Source organism: Staurois parvus, unplaced genomic scaffold (genome assembly GCF_062004578.1).
Source record: "Staurois parvus isolate SC_StPar_1 unplaced genomic scaffold, SC_StPar_1.0 ptg001181l, whole genome shotgun sequence".
NCBI lineage: Eukaryota > Metazoa > Chordata > Amphibia > Anura > Ranidae > Staurois > Staurois parvus.
This window is the reverse complement of record NW_028318977.1, coordinates 3,049,101-3,064,569: the sequence shown is the minus strand read 5'-3', so window position 1 is coordinate 3,064,569 and position 15,469 is coordinate 3,049,101. Positions and strand designations below refer to the sequence as shown.

Genomic DNA, 15,469 nt, shown 5'->3' with positions numbered 1-15,469 from the left:
CCCACCTGGCCAACTCAGCCAGCTTAATACAAACACAATGACGGTGACATGAAATGCGTCAACGCCAGTCTCTGCTGCTTGATGTCGGTCTCTTTCTGAGAAGCCACTTTCTCAAAACCTTTGCCGCTTTCTTCCCAGACTCTGTCGACCATAGCCAAAGATGCTCGGAGGCACACTTGATGACAGCATTGCATAAGTAATGGGACTTTGCCTTCTGGATAAACACCAGGTTACGAGTCAACTCCTTCTGATGCAGCCAGATGCTCTTGGGTGGAGTCGGCGTTTGATTTAAAGCAACAGACTGGCTACACTAGCAGTTCCCTTGCTTTCTGGTGACTAGCATTAGCCAATCTCCAGACCTTGCCTTCTGGAACAATAAGATGTTAGAGGTCCACTCCTTCCCATGCACCGATAATATGCTGTTGGGTGGAGTCAGGGTTTTCTTTGAAGCAACAGACTGGCTAAACCCGCAGGCCCTTGTTGTCTGGTGATTAGTAGCCCACGCTCTCCCTGCCACTTTAGATCCGAGGTCAGGAAACACAAGCTCTCCTTTTGAAAGGGCTGTTTAGAGGTGAGGACAATCCACTGCTAACCAGCTGTAGCTAGAAGAAGAGCCTCCTTCACCCCTTTTTGGAGATATTGCTTCTGACTCCAGAATGCATCCACTCCGCATCAGCAATTTGCCCTTGACTTCCTCTCGCTTGCCTGGGAAGAGCCAAACCAGCTCTCCCTGGTGGTCTAGTGGCTAAGATTCGGCGCTCTCACCGCCGCGGCCCGGGTTTGATTCCCGGTCAGGGAAAAATCTTCTTTCTCCACCCGAAGCCAGCAGGTTTTCTGCTTCTTTCAGAACACTGGTAGTAGCTGGACACCGTCGTCTGGGCTTCTGCCTAGCAGAGCTGAAAAAGGTTTCGCCATCCATCCCAATGGCTTTCTCAGCTCCAATCAGCATTGTGAACCTTTTCCAGCCTTTATACCCACCTGGCCAACTCAGCCAGCTTAATACAAACACAATGACGGTGACATGAAATGCGTCAACGCCAATCTCTGCTGCTTTATGTCGGTCTCTTTCTGAGAAGCCACTTTCTCAAAACCTTTGCCGCTTTCTTCCCAGACTCTGTCGACCATAGCCAAAGATGCTCGGAGGCACACTTGATGACAGCATTGCATAAGTAATGGGACTTTGCCTTCTGGATAAACACCAGGTTACGAGTCAACTCCTTCTGATGCAGCCAGATGCTCTTGGGTGGAGTCGGCGTTTGATTTAAAGCAACAGACTGGCTACACTAGCAGTTCCCTTGCTTTCTGGTGACTAGCATTAGCCAATCTCCAGACCTTGCCTTCTGGAACAATAAGATGTTAGAGGTCCACTCCTTCCCATGCACCGATAATATGCTGTTGGGTGGAGTCAGGGTTTTCTTTGAAGCAACAGACTGGCTAAACCCGCAGGCCCTTGCTGTCTGGAGATTAGTAGCCCACGCTCTCCCTGCCACTTTAGATCCGAGGTCAGGGAACACAAGCTCTCCTTTTGAAAGGGCTGTTTAGAGGTGAGGACAATCCACTGCTAACCAGCTGTAGCTAGAAGAAGAGCCTCCTTCACCCCTTTTTGGAGATATTGCTTCTGACTCCAGAATGCATCCACTCCGCATCAGCAATTTGCCCTTGACTTCCTCTCGCTTGCCTGGAAAGAGCCAAACCAGCTCTCCCTGGTGGTCTAGTGGCAAGGATTCGGCGCTCTCACCGCCGCGGCCCGGGTTCGATTCCCGGTCAGGGAAAAATCTTCTTTCTCCACCCGAAGCCAGCAGGTTTTCTGCTTCTTTCAGAACACTGGTAGTAGCTGGACACCGTCGTCTGGGCTTCTGCCTAGCAGAGCTGAAAAAGGTTTCGCCATCCATCCCAATGGCTTTCTCAGCTCCAATCAGCACTGTGAACCTTTTCCAGCCTTTATACCCACCTGGCCAACTCAGCCAGCTTAATACAAACACAATGACGGTGACATGAAATGCGTCAACGCCAGTCTCTGCTGCTTGATGTCGGTCTCTTTCTGAGAAGCCACTTTCTCAAAACCTTTGCCGCTTTCTTCCCAGACTCAGTCGACCATAGCCAAAGATGCTCGGAGGCACACTTGATAACAGCATTGCATAAGTAATGGGACTTTGCCTTCTGGATAAACACCAGGTTACGAGTCAACTCCTTCTGATGCAGCCAGATGCTCTTGGGTGGAGTCGGCGTTTGATTTAAAGCAACAGACTGGCTACACTAGCAGTTCCCTTGCTTTCTGGTGACTAGCATTAGCCAATCTCCAGACCTTGCCTTCTGGAACAATAAGATGTTAGAGGTCCACTCCTTCCCATGCACCGATAATATGCTGTTGGGTGGAGTCAGGGTTTTCTTTGAAGCAACAGACTGGCTAAACCCGCAGGCCCTTGTTGTCTGGTGATTAGTAGCCCACGCTCTCCCTGCCACTTTAGATGCGAGGTCAGGGAACACAAGCTCTCCTTTTGAAAGGGCTGTTTAGAGGTGAGGACAATCCACTGCTAACCAGCTGTAGCTAGAAGAAGAGCCTCCTTCACCCCTTTTTGGAGATATTGCTTCTGACTCCAGAATGCATCCACTCCGCATCAGCAATTTGCCCTTGACTTCCTCTCGCTTGCCTGGGAAGAGCCAAACCAGCTCTCCCTGGTGGTCTAGTGGCTAGGATTCGGCGCTCTCACCGCCGCGGCCCGGGTTCGATTCCCGGTCCGGGAAAAATCTTCTTTCTCCACCCGAAGCCAGCAGGTTTTCTGCTTCTTTCAGAACACTGGTAGTAGCTGGACACCGTCGTCTGGGCTTCTGCCTAGCAGAGCTGAAAAAGGTTTCGCCATCCATCCCAATGGCTTTCTCAGCTCCAATCAGCATTGTGAACCTTTTCCAGCCTTTATACCCACCTGGCCAACTCAGCCAGCTTAATACAAACACAATGACGGTGACATGAAATGCGTCAACGCCAGTCTCTGCTGCTTGATGTGGGTCTCTTTCTGAGAAGCCACTTTCTCAAAACCTTTGCCGCTTTCTTCCCAGACTCTGTCGACCATAGCCAAAGATGCTCGGAGGCACACTTGATGACAGCATTGCATAAGTAATGGGACTTTGCCTTCTGGATAAACACCAGGTTACGAGTCAACTCCTTCTGATGCAGCCAGATGCTCTTGGGTGGAGTCGGCGTTTGATTTAAAGCAACAGACTGGCTACACTAGCAGTTCCCTTGCTTTCTGGTGACTAGCATTAGCCAATCTCCAGACCTTGCCTTCTGGAACAATAAGATGTTAGAGGTCCACTCCTTCCCATGCACCGATAATATGCTGTTGGGTGGAGTCAGGGTTTTCTTTGAAGCAACAGACTGGCTAAACCCGCAGGCCCTTGTTGTCTGGTGATTAGTAGCCCACGCTCTCCCTGCCACTTTAGATCCGAGGTCAGGGAACACAAGCTCTCCTTTTGAAAGGGCTGTTTAGAGGTGAGGACAATCCACTGCTAACCAGCTGTAGCTAGAAGAAGAGCCTCCTTCACCCCTTTTTGGAGATATTGCTTCTGACTCCAGAATGCATCCACTCCGCATCAGCAATTTGCCCTTGACTTCCTCTCGCTTGCCTGGGAAGAGCCAAACCAGCTCTCCCTGGTGGTCTAGTGGCTAGGATTCGGCGCTCTCACCGCCGCGGCCTGGGTTCGATTCCCGGTCAGGGAAAAATCTTCTTTTTCCACCCGAAGCCAGCAGGTTTTCTGCTTCTTTCAGAACACTGGTAGTAGCTGGACACCGTCGTCTGGGCTTCTGCCTAGCAGAGCTGAAAAAGGTTTCGCCATCCATCCCAATGGCTTTCTCAGCTCCAATCAGCATTGTGAACCTTTTCCAGCCTTTATACCCACCTGGCCAACTCAGCCAGCTTAATACAAACACAATGACGGTGACATGAAATGCGTCAACGCCAATCTCTGCTGCTTTATGTCGGTCTCTTTCTGAGAAGCCACTTTCTCAAAACCTTTGCCGCTTTCTTCCCAGACTCTGTCGACCATAGCCAAAGATGCTCGGAGGCACACTTGATGACAGCATTGCATAAGTAATGGGACTTTGCCTTCTGGATAAACACCAGGTTACGAGTCAACTCCTTCTGATGCAGCCAGATGCTCTTGGGTGGAGTCGGCGTTTGATTTAAAGCAACAGACTGGCTACACTAGCAGTTCCCTTGCTTTCTGGTGACTAGCATTAGCCAATCTCCAGACCTTGCCTTCTGGAACAATAAGATGTTAGAGGTCCACTCCTTCCCATGCACCGATAATATGCTGTTGGGTGGAGTCAGGGTTTTCTTTGAAGCAACAGACTGGCTAAACCCGCAGGCCCTTGTTGTCTGGTGATTAGTAGCCCACGCTCTCCCTGCCACTTTAGATCCGAGGTCAGGGAACACAAGCTCTCCTTTTGAAAGGGCTGTTTAGAGGTGAGGACAATCCACTGCTAACCAGCTGTAGCTAGAAGAAGAGCCTCCTTCACCCCTTTTTGGAGATATTGCTTCTGACTCCAGAATGCATCCACTCCGCATCAGCAATTTGCCCTTGACTTCCTCTCGCTTGCCTGGAAAGAGCCAAACCAGCTCTCCCTGGTGGTCTAGTGCAGCGTTTTTCAACCACTGTGCCGCGGCACACTAGTGTGCCGCGGCACACTAGTGTGCCGTGAGATATTGTCTGGTGTGCCGTGGGAAAAATTCCAATTTCATCTGTAACATGTGGCTTCGGCTCACAAATAGACCAATCATTAGAATCTAATGATTCAGTGGTCGGCAAGCCGCGGCTCGCGAGCCACATGCGGCTCTTTACCCAGTCTAATGCGGCTCTTCTGTGTGCCGGGCGCCTGCTCCCCTCCCTCCTCTCGGTCGGCCGCTCCCCTGCCTCCTCTCGGTTGGCAGCCCCAAAAGTCCGCGCGGACCTTTTAATCCGGCTTGCGGATGTGGCTGTCAGGATGTGTGTAGGCGGGGCAGCGTGCCGAACGTGAGGGGAGGGGAGCTAGGCTCCTCTCACAGTCCGCCCTGAAGACCCGAACGGCGCGGGAAGACAGCGAGAGGAACGCAAAAGGTAAGTGAATTGACACGGGGGACTTGGCTTACTAGAAGGGGGGGGGGGGAATAGTACTGTGGGGGATGAAATACTATATGAGGGATGAATTACTTTATGAGGGATGAAATACTATATGGGGGGATGAAATACTATATGGGGGATGAATTACTATATCAGGGATGAATTACTATATGAGGGATGAAATACTATATGGGGGGATGAAATACTATATGGGGGGATGAAATACTATATGGGGGGATGAATTACTATATGAGGGATGAAATACTATATGGGGGGATGAAATACTATATGAGGGATGAAATACTATATGGGGGATGAATTACTATATGAGGGATGAATTACTGTATGAGGGATGAAATACTATATGGGGGGATGAAATACTATATGAGGGATGAAATACTATATGAGGGGATGAAATACTATATGGGGGGATGAAATACTATATGGGGGATGAAATACTATATGAGGGATGAAATACTATATGAGGGATGAAATACTATATGAGGGATGAATTACTATATGAGGGATGAAATACTATATGGGGGGATGAAATACTATATGGGGGGATGAAATACTATATGGGGGGATGAAATACTATATGAGGGATGAATTACTATGGGGGATGAATTACTATATGGAGGATGAATTACTATATGGGGGATTAATTACTATGCTTACTATGGGGGAATATTACTATACTTACTATGGATGACACATACACATCATTCATCTACTCTTGGTCCGGCCCCCGGGTCCAATTATAAAATACTTTATTATTTCATAATAAAGTAATTATAAAATAATTTCTTTGTGTTTGATTCCTATTCAAGAGAATTACTTTATATATAGTCAATATAGGCACAGAGGTAAATTTTTTTAACATTTTCTAATGGTGGTGTGCCTCGTGATTTTTTTCATGAAAAAAGTGTGCCTTTGCACAAAAAAGGTTGAAAAACACTGGTCTAGTGGCTAGGATTCGGCGCTCTCACCGCCGCGGCCTGGGTTCGATTCCCGGTCAGGGAAAAATCTTCTTTCTCCACCCAAAGCCAGCAGGTTTTCTGCTTCTTTCAGAACACTGGTAGTAGCTGGACACCGTCGTCTGGGCTTCTGCCTAGCAGAGCTGAAAAAGGTTTCGCCATCCATCCCAATGGCTTTCTCAGCTCCAATCAGCACTGTGAACCTTTTCCAGCCTTTATACCCACCTGGCCAACTCAGCCAGCTTAATACAAACACAATGACGGTGACATGAAATGCGTCAACGCCAGTCTCTGCTGCTTGATGTCGGTCTCTTTCTGAGAAGCCACTTTCTCAAAACCTTTGCCGCTTTCTTCCCAGACTCTGTCGACCATAGCCAAAGATGCTCGGAGGCACACTTGATAACAGCATTGCATAAGTGATGGGACTTTGCCTTCTGGATAAACACCAGGTTACGAGTCAACTCCTTCTGATGCAGCCAGATGCTCTTGGGTGGAGTCGGCGTTTGATTTAAAGCAACAGACTGGCTACACTAGCAGTTCCCTTGCTTTCTGGTGACTAGCATTAGCCAATCTCCAGACCTTGCCTTCTGGAACAATAAGATGTTAGAGGTCCTCTCCTTCCCATGCACCGATAATATGCTGTTGGGTGGAGTCAGGGTTTTCTTTGAAGCAACAGACTGGCTAAACCCGCAGGCCCTTGCTGTCTGGAGATTAGTAGCCCACTCTCTCCCTGCCACTTTAGATCCGAGGTCAGGGAACACAAGCTCTCCTTTTGAAAGGGCTGTTTAGAGGTGAGGACAATCCACTGCTAACCAGCTGTAGCTAGAAGAAGAGCCTCCTTCACCCCTTTTTGGAGATATTGCTTCTGACTCCAGAATGCATCCACTCCGCATCAGCAATTTGCCCTTGACTTCCTCTCGCTTGCCTGGAAAGAGCCAAACCAGCTCTCCCTGGTGGTCTAGTGGCTAGGATTCGGCGCTCTCACCGCCGCGGCCTGGGTTCGATTCCCGGTCAGGGAAAAATCTCCACCCAAAGCCAGCAGGTTTTCTGCTTCTTTCAGAACACTGGTAGTAGCTGGACACCGTCGTCTGGGCTTCTGCCTAGCAGAGCTGAAAAAGGTTTCGCCATCCATCCCAATGGCTTTCTCAGCTCCAATCAGCACTGTGAACCTTTTCCAGCCTTTATACCCACCTGGCCAACTCAGCCAGCTTAATACAAACACAATGACGGTGACATGAAATGCGTCAACGCCAGTCTCTGCTGCTTGATGTCGGTCTCTTTCTGAGAAGCCACTTTCTCAAAACCTTTGCCGCTTTCTTCCCAGACTCTGTCGACCATAGCCAAAGATGCTCGGAGGCACACTTGATAACAGCATTGCATAAGTGATGGGACTTTGCCTTCTGGATAAACACCAGGTTACGAGTCAACTCCTTCTGATGCAGCCAGATGCTCTTGGGTGGAGTCGGCGTTTGATTTAAAGCAACAGACTGGCTACACTAGCAGTTCCCTTGCTTTCTGGTGACTAGCATTAGCCAATCTCCAGACCTTGCCTTCTGGAACAATAAGATGTTAGAGGTCCACTCCTTCCCATGCACCGATAATATGCTGTTGGGTGGAGTCAGGGTTTTCTTTGAAGCAACAGACTGGCTAAACCCGCAGGCCCTTGTTGTCTGGTGATTAGTAGCCCACGCTCTCCCTGACACTTTAGATCCGAGGTCAGGGAACACAAGCTCTCCTTTTGAAAGGGCTGTTTAGAGGTGAGGACAATCCACTGCTAACCAGCTGTAGCTGGAAGAAGAGCCTCCTTCACCCCTTTTTGGAGATATTGCTTCTGACTCCAGAATGCATCCACTCCACATCAGCAATTTGCCCTTGACTTCCTCTCGCTTGCCTGGTAAGAGCCAAACCAGCTCTCCCTGGTGGTCTAGTGGCTAGGATTCGGCGCTCTCACCGCCGCGGCCCGGGTTCGATTCCCGGTCAGGGAAAAATCTTCTTTCTCCACCCGAAGCCAGCAGGTTTTCTGCTTCTTTCAGAACACTGGTAGTAGCTGGACACCGTCGTCTGGGCTTCTGCCTAGCAGAGCTGAAAAAGGTTTCGCCATCCATCCCAATGGCTTTCTCAGCTCCAATCAGCATTGTGAACCTTTTCCAGCCTTTATACCCACCTGGCCAACTCAGCCAGCTTAATACAAACACAATGACGGTGACATGAAATGCGTCAACGCCAGTCTCTGCTGCTTGATGTCGGTCTCTTTCTGAGAAGCCACTTTCTCAAAACCTTTGCCGCTTTCTTCCCAGACTCTGTCGACCATAGCCAAAGATGCTCGGAGGCACACTTGATGACAGCATTGCATAAGTAATGGGACTTTGCCTTCTGGATAAACACCAGGTTACGAGTCAACTCCTTCTGATGCAGCCAGATGCTCTTGGGTGGAGTCGGCGTTTGATTTAAAGCAACAGACTGGCTACACTAGCAGTTCCCTTGCTTTCTGGTGACTAGCATTAGCCAATCTCCAGACCTTGCCTTCTGGAACAATAAGATGTTAGAGGTCCACTCCTTCCCATGCACCGATAATATGCTGTTGGGTGGAGTCAGGGTTTTCTTTGAAGCAACAGACTGGCTAAACCCGCAGGCCCTTGTTGTCTGGTGATTAGTAGCCCACGCTCTCCCTGCCACTTTAGATCCGAGGTCAGGGAACACAAGCTCTCCTTTTGAAAGGGCTGTTTAGAGGTGAGGACAATCCACTGCTAACCAGCTGTAGCTAGAAGAAGAGCCTCCTTCACCCCTTTTTGGAGATATTGCTTCTGACTCCAGAATGCATCCACTCCGCATCAGCAATTTGCCCTTGACTTCCTCTCGCTTGCCTGGGAAGAGCCAAACCAGCTCTCCCTGGTGGTCTAGTGGCTAGGATTCGGCGCTCTCACCGCCGCGGCCCGGGTTCGATTCCCGGTCAGGGAAAAATCTTCTTTCTCCACCCGAAGCCAGCAGGTTTTATGCTTCTTTCAGAACACTGGTAGTAGCTGGACACCGTCGTCTGGGCTTCTGCCTAGCAGAGCTGAAAAAGGTTTCGCCATCCATCCCAATGGCTTTCTCAGCTCCAATCAGCACTGCGAACCTTTTCCAGCCTTTATACCCACCTGGCCAACTCAGCCAGCTTAATACAAACACAATGACGGTGACATGAAATGCGTCAACGCCAGTCTCTGCTGCTTGATGTCGGTCTCTTTCTGAGAAGCCACTTTCTCAAAACCTTTGCCGCTTTCTTCCCAGACTCTGTCGACCATAGCCAAAGATGCTCGGAGGCACACTTGATAACAGCATTGCATAAGTAATGGGACTTTGCCTTCTGGATAAACACCAGGTTACGAGTCAACTCCTTCTGATGCAGCCAGATGCTCTTGGGTGGAGTCGGCGTTTGATTTAAAGCAACAGACTGGCTACACTAGCAGTTCCCTTGCTTTCTGGTGACTAGCATTAGCCAATCTCCAGACCTTGCCTTCTGGAACAATAAGATGTTAGAGGTCCACTCCTTCCCATGCACCGATAATATGCTGTTGGGTGGAGTCAGGGTTTTCTTTGAAGCAACAGACTGGCTAAACCCGCAGGCCCTTGCTGTCTTGAGATTAGTAGCCCACTCTCTCCCTGCCACTTTAGATCCGAGGTCAGGGAACACAAGCTCTCCTTTTGAAAGGGCTGTTTAGAGGTGAGGACAATCCACTGCTAACCAGCTGTAGCTAGAAGAAGAGCCTCCTTCACCCCTTTTTGGAGATATTGCTTCTGACTCCAGAATGCATCCACTCCGCATCAGCAATTTGCCCTTGACTTCCTCTCGCTTGCCTGGAAAGAGCCAAACCAGCTCTCCCTGGTGGTCTAGTGGCTAGGATTCGGCGCTCTCACCGCCGCGGCCTGGGTTCGATTCCCGGTCAGGGAAAAATCTTCTTTCTCCACCCAAAGCCAGCAGGTTTTCTGCTTCTTTCAGAACACTGGTAGTAGCTGGACACCGTCGTCTGGGCTTCTGCCTAGCAGAGCTGAAAAAGGTTTCGCCATCCATCCCAATGGCTTTCTCAGCTCCAATCAGCACTGTGAACCTTTTCCAGCCTTTATACCCACCTGGCCAACTCAGCCAGCTTAATACAAACACAATGACGGTGACATGAAATGCGTCAACGCCAGTCTCTGCTGCTTGATGTCGGTCTCTTTCTGAGAAGCCACTTTCTCAAAACCTTTGCCGCTTTCTTCCCAGACTCTGTCGACCATAGCCAAAGATGCTCGGAGGCACACTTGATAACAGCATTGCATAAGTGATGGGACTTTGCCTTCTGGATAAACACCAGGTTACGAGTCAACTCCTTCTGATGCAGCCAGATGCTCTTGGGTGGAGTCGGCGTTTGATTTAAAGCAACAGACTGGCTACACTAGCAGTTCCCTTGCTTTCTGGTGACTAGCATTAGCCAATCTCCAGACCTTGCCTTCTGGAACAATAAGATGTTAGAGGTCCACTCCTTCCCATGCACCGATAATATGCTGTTGGGTGGAGTCAGGGTTTTCTTTGAAGCAACAGACTGGCTAAACCCGCAGGCCCTTGCTGTCTGGAGATTAGTAGCCCACTCTCTCCCTGCCACTTTAGATCCGAGGTCAGGGAACACAAGCTCTCCTTTTGAAAGGGCTGTTTAGAGGTGAGGACAATCCACTGCTAACCAGCTGTAGCTAGAAGAAGAGCCTCCTTCACCCCTTTTTGGAGATATTGCTTCTGACTCCAGAATGCATCCACTCCGCATCAGCAATTTGCCCTTGACTTCCTCTCGCTTGCCTGGAAAGAGCCAAACCAGCTCTCCCTGGTGGTCTAGTGGCAAGGATTCGGCGCTCTCACCGCCGCGGCCCGGGTTCGATTCCCGGTCAGGGAAAAATCTTCTTTCTCCACCCAAAGCCAGCAGGTTTTCTGCTTCTTTCAGAACACTGGTAGTAGCTGGACACCGTCGTCTGGGCTTCTGCCTAGCAGAGCTGAAAAAGGTTTCGCCATCCATCCCAATGGCTTTCTCAGCTCCAATCAGCACTGTGAACCTTTTCCAGCCTTTATACCCACCTGGCCAACTCAGCCAGCTTAATACAAACACAATGACGGTGACATGAAATGCGTCAACGCCAGTCTCTGCTGCTTGATGTCGGTCTCTTTCTGAGAAGCCACTTTCTCAAAACCTTTGCCGCTTTCTTCCCAGACTCTGTCGACCATAGCCAAAGATGCTCGGAGGCACACTTGATAACAGCATTGCATAAGTAATGGGACTTTGCCTTCTGGATAAACACCAGGTTACGAGTCAACTCCTTCTGATGCAGCCAGATGCTCTTGGGTGGAGTCGGCGTTTGATTTAAAGCAACAGACTGGCTACACTAGCAGTTCCCTTGCTTTCTGGTGACTAGCATTAGCCAATCTCCAGACCTTGCCTTCTGGAACAATAAGATGTTAGAGGTCCACTCCTTCCCATGCACCGATAATATGCTGTTGGGTGGAGTCAGGGTTTTCTTTGAAGCAACAGACTGGCTAAACCCGCAGGCCCTTGTTGTCTGGTGATTAGTAGCCCACGCTCTCCCTGCCACTTTAGATGCGAGGTCAGGGAACACAAGCTCTCCTTTTGAAAGGGCTGTTTAGAGGTGAGGACAATCCACTGCTAACCAGCTGTAGCTAGAAGAAGAGCCTCCTTCACCCCTTTTTGGAGATATTGCTTCTGACTCCAGAATGCATCCACTCCGCATCAGCAATTTGCCCTTGACTTCCTCTCGCTTGCCTGGGAAGAGCCAAACCAGCTCTCCCTGGTGGTCTAGTGGCTAGGATTCGGCGCTCTCACCGCCGCGGCCCGGGTTCGATTCCCGGTCAGGGAAAAATCTTCTTTCTCCACCCGAAGCCAGCAGGTTTTCTGCTTCTTTCAGAACACTGGTAGTAGCTGGACACCGTCGTCTGGGCTTCTGCCTAGCAGAGCTGAAAAAATGGCTTTCTCAGCTCCAATCAGCATTGTGAACCTTTTCCAGCCTTTATACCCACCTGGCCAACTCAGCCAGCTTAATACAAACACAATGACGGTGACATGAAATGCGTCAACGCCAGTCTCTGCTGCTTGATGTGGGTCTCTTTCTGAGAAGCCACTTTCTCAAAACCTTTGCCGCTTTCTTCCCAGACTCTGTCGACCATAGCCAAAGATGCTCGGAGGCACACTTGATGACAGCATTGCATAAGTAATGGGACTTTGCCTTCTGGATAAACACCAGGTTACGAGTCAACTCCTTCTGATGCAGCCAGATGCTCTTGGGTGGAGTCGGCGTTTGATTTAAAGCAACAGACTGGCTACACTAGCAGTTCCCTTGCTTTCTGGTGACTAGCATTAGCCAATCTCCAGACCTTGCCTTCTGGAACAATAAGATGTTAGAGGTCCACTCCTTCCCATGCACCGATAATATGCTGTTGGGTGGAGTCAGGGTTTTCTTTGAAGCAACAGACTGGCTAAACCCGCAGGCCCTTGTTGTCTGGTGATTAGTAGCCCACGCTCTCCCTGCCACTTTAGATCCGAGGTCAGGGAACACAAGCTCTCCTTTTGAAAGGGCTGTTTAGAGGTGAGGACAATCCACTGCTAACCAGCTGTAGCTAGAAGAAGAGCCTCCTTCACCCCTTTTTGGAGATATTGCTTCTGACTCCAGAATGCATCCACTCCGCATCAGCAATTTGCCCTTGACTTCCTCTCGCTTGCCTGGGAAGAGCCAAACCAGCTCTCCCTGGTGGTCTAGTGGCTAGGATTCGGCGCTCTCACCGCCGCGGCCCGGGTTCGATTCCCGGTCAGGGAAAAATCTTCTTTTTCCACCCGAAGCCAGCAGGTTTTCTGCTTCTTTCAGAACACTGGTAGTAGCTGGACACCGTCGTCTGGGCTTCTGCCTAGCAGAGCTGAAAAAGGTTTCGCCATCCATCCCAATGGCTTTCTCAGCTCCAATCAGCATTGTGAACCTTTTCCAGCCTTTATACCCACCTGGCCAACTCAGCCAGCTTAATACAAACACAATGACGGTGACATGAAATGCGTCAACGCCAATCTCTGCTGCTTTATGTCGGTCTCTTTCTGAGAAGCCACTTTCTCAAAACCTTTGCCGCTTTCTTCCCAGACTCTGTCGACCATAGCCAAAGATGCTCGGAGGCACACTTGATGACAGCATTGCATAAGTAATGGGACTTTGCCTTCTGGATAAACACCAGGTTACGAGTCAACTCCTTCTGATGCAGCCAGATGCTCTTGGGTGGAGTCGGCGTTTGATTTAAAGCAACAGACTGGCTACACTAGCAGTTCCCTTGCTTTCTGGTGACTAGCATTAGCCAATCTCCAGACCTTGCCTTCTGGAACAATAAGATGTTAGAGGTCCACTCCTTCCCATGCACCGATAATATGCTGTTGGGTGGAGTCAGGGTTTTCTTTGAAGCAACAGACTGGCTAAACCCGCAGGCCCTTGTTGTCTGGTGATTAGTAGCCCACGCTCTCCCTGCCACTTTAGATCCGAGGTCAGGGAACACAAGCTCTCCTTTTGAAAGGGCTGTTTAGAGGTGAGGACAATCCACTGCTAACCAGCTGTAGCTAGAAGAAGAGCCTCCTTCACCCCTTTTTGGAGATATTGCTTCTGACTCCAGAATGCATCCACTCCGCATCAGCAATTTGCCCTTGACTTCCTCTCGCTTGCCTGGAAAGAGCCAAACCAGCTCTCCCTGGTGGTCTAGTGGCTAGGATTCGGCGCTCTCACCGCCGCGGCCTGGGTTCGATTCCCGGTCAGGGAAAAATCTTCTTTCTCCACCCAAAGCCAGCAGGTTTTCTGCTTCTTTCAGAACACTGGTAGTAGCTGGACACCGTCGTCTGGGCTTCTGCCTAGCAGAGCTGAAAAAGGTTTCGCCATCCATCCCAATGGCTTTCTCAGCTCCAATCAGCACTGTGAACCTTTTCCAGCCTTTATACCCACCTGGCCAACTCAGCCAGCTTAATACAAACACAATGACGGTGACATGAAATGCGTCAACGCCAGTCTCTGCTGCTTGATGTCGGTCTCTTTCTGAGAAGCCACTTTCTCAAAACCTTTGCCGCTTTCTTCCCAGACTCTGTCGACCATAGCCAAAGATGCTCGGAGGCACACTTGATAACAGCATTGCATAAGTGATGGGACTTTGCCTTCTGGATAAACACCAGGTTACGAGTCAACTCCTTCTGATGCAGCCAGATGCTCTTGGGTGGAGTCGGCGTTTGATTTAAAGCAACAGACTGGCTACACTAGCAGTTCCCTTGCTTTCTGGTGACTAGCATTAGCCAATCTCCAGACCTTGCCTTCTGGAACAATAAGATGTTAGAGGTCCACTCCTTCCCATGCACCGATAATATGCTGTTGGGTGGAGTCAGGGTTTTCTTTGAAGCAACAGACTGGCTAAACCCGCAGGCCCTTGCTGTCTGGAGATTAGTAGCCCACTCTCTCCCTGCCACTTTAGATCCGAGGTCAGGGAACACAAGCTCTCCTTTTGAAAGGGCTGTTTAGAGGTGAGGACAATCCACTGCTAACCAGCTGTAGCTAGAAGAAGAGCCTCCTTCACCCCTTTTTGGAGATATTGCTTCTGACTCCAGAATGCATCCACTCCGCATCAGCAATTTGCCCTTGACTTCCTCTCGCTTGCCTGGAAAGAGCCAAACCAGCTCTCCCTGGTGGTCTAGTGGCTAGGATTCGGCGCTCTCACCGCCGCGGCCTGGGTTCGATTCCCGGTCAGGGAAAAATCTCCACCCAAAGCCAGCAGGTTTTCTGCTTCTTTCAGAACACTGGTAGTAGCTGGACACCGTCGTCTGGGCTTCTGCCTAGCAGAGCTGAAAAAGGTTTCGCCATCCATCCCAATGGCTTTCTCAGCTCCAATCAGCACTGTGAACCTTTTCCAGCCTTTATACCCACCTGGCCAACTCAGCCAGCTTAATACAAACACAATGACGGTGACATGAAATGCGTCAACGCCAGTCTCTGCTGCTTGATGTCGGTCTCTTTCTGAGAAGCCACTTTCTCAAAACCTTTGCCGCTTTCTTCCCAGACTCTGTCGACCATAGCCAAAGATGCTCGGAGGCACACTTGATAACAGCATTGCATAAGTAATGGGACTTTGCCTTCTGGATAAACACCAGGTTACGAGTCAACTCCTTCTGATGCAGCCAGATGCTCTTGGGTGGAGTCGGCGTTTGATTTAAAGCAACAGACTGGCTACACTAGCAGTTCCCTTGCTTTCTGGTGACTAGCATTAGCCAATCTCCAGACCTTGCCTTCTGGAACAATAAGATGTTAGAGGTCCACTCCTTCCCATGCACCGATAATATGCTGTTGGGTGGAGTCAGGGTTTTCTTTGAAGC

The 15,469-nt window shown here is 49.8% G+C and overlaps 13 non-coding genes across 13 annotated transcripts; all 13 read left to right on the top strand.

Moving 5' to 3' along the window:
• The first annotated feature begins 727 nt into the window (after positions 1-727).
• On the top strand, positions 728-799 carry TRNAE-CUC (transfer RNA glutamic acid (anticodon CUC)). Its single transcript has one exon. It is a non-coding gene; the product is annotated as a tRNA-Glu (tRNA).
• A 901-nt stretch (positions 800-1,700) lies between these two features.
• Positions 1,701-1,772, top strand: TRNAE-CUC (transfer RNA glutamic acid (anticodon CUC)). The gene has a single exon. It is a non-coding gene; the product is annotated as a tRNA-Glu (tRNA).
• A 901-nt stretch (positions 1,773-2,673) lies between these two features.
• TRNAE-CUC (transfer RNA glutamic acid (anticodon CUC)) lies at positions 2,674-2,745 on the top strand. The gene has a single exon. It is a non-coding gene; the product is annotated as a tRNA-Glu (tRNA).
• A 901-nt stretch (positions 2,746-3,646) lies between these two features.
• TRNAE-CUC (transfer RNA glutamic acid (anticodon CUC)) lies at positions 3,647-3,718 on the top strand. The gene has a single exon. It is a non-coding gene; the product is annotated as a tRNA-Glu (tRNA).
• Positions 3,719-7,021: 3,303 nt separating this feature from the next.
• On the top strand, positions 7,022-7,093 carry TRNAE-CUC (transfer RNA glutamic acid (anticodon CUC)). Its single transcript has one exon. It is a non-coding gene; the product is annotated as a tRNA-Glu (tRNA).
• Positions 7,094-7,987: 894 nt separating this feature from the next.
• TRNAE-CUC (transfer RNA glutamic acid (anticodon CUC)) lies at positions 7,988-8,059 on the top strand. The gene has a single exon. It is a non-coding gene; the product is annotated as a tRNA-Glu (tRNA).
• Positions 8,060-8,960: 901 nt separating this feature from the next.
• On the top strand, positions 8,961-9,032 carry TRNAE-CUC (transfer RNA glutamic acid (anticodon CUC)). Its single transcript has one exon. It is a non-coding gene; the product is annotated as a tRNA-Glu (tRNA).
• A 901-nt stretch (positions 9,033-9,933) lies between these two features.
• Positions 9,934-10,005, top strand: TRNAE-CUC (transfer RNA glutamic acid (anticodon CUC)). Its single transcript has one exon. It is a non-coding gene; the product is annotated as a tRNA-Glu (tRNA).
• A 901-nt stretch (positions 10,006-10,906) lies between these two features.
• TRNAE-CUC (transfer RNA glutamic acid (anticodon CUC)) lies at positions 10,907-10,978 on the top strand. The gene has a single exon. It is a non-coding gene; the product is annotated as a tRNA-Glu (tRNA).
• Positions 10,979-11,879: 901 nt separating this feature from the next.
• TRNAE-CUC (transfer RNA glutamic acid (anticodon CUC)) lies at positions 11,880-11,951 on the top strand. Its single transcript has one exon. It is a non-coding gene; the product is annotated as a tRNA-Glu (tRNA).
• Positions 11,952-12,833: 882 nt separating this feature from the next.
• Positions 12,834-12,905, top strand: TRNAE-CUC (transfer RNA glutamic acid (anticodon CUC)). Its single transcript has one exon. It is a non-coding gene; the product is annotated as a tRNA-Glu (tRNA).
• Positions 12,906-13,806: 901 nt separating this feature from the next.
• Positions 13,807-13,878, top strand: TRNAE-CUC (transfer RNA glutamic acid (anticodon CUC)). The gene has a single exon. It is a non-coding gene; the product is annotated as a tRNA-Glu (tRNA).
• A 901-nt stretch (positions 13,879-14,779) lies between these two features.
• Positions 14,780-14,851, top strand: TRNAE-CUC (transfer RNA glutamic acid (anticodon CUC)). The gene has a single exon. It is a non-coding gene; the product is annotated as a tRNA-Glu (tRNA).
• The last annotated feature ends 618 nt before the right edge of the window (positions 14,852-15,469 follow it).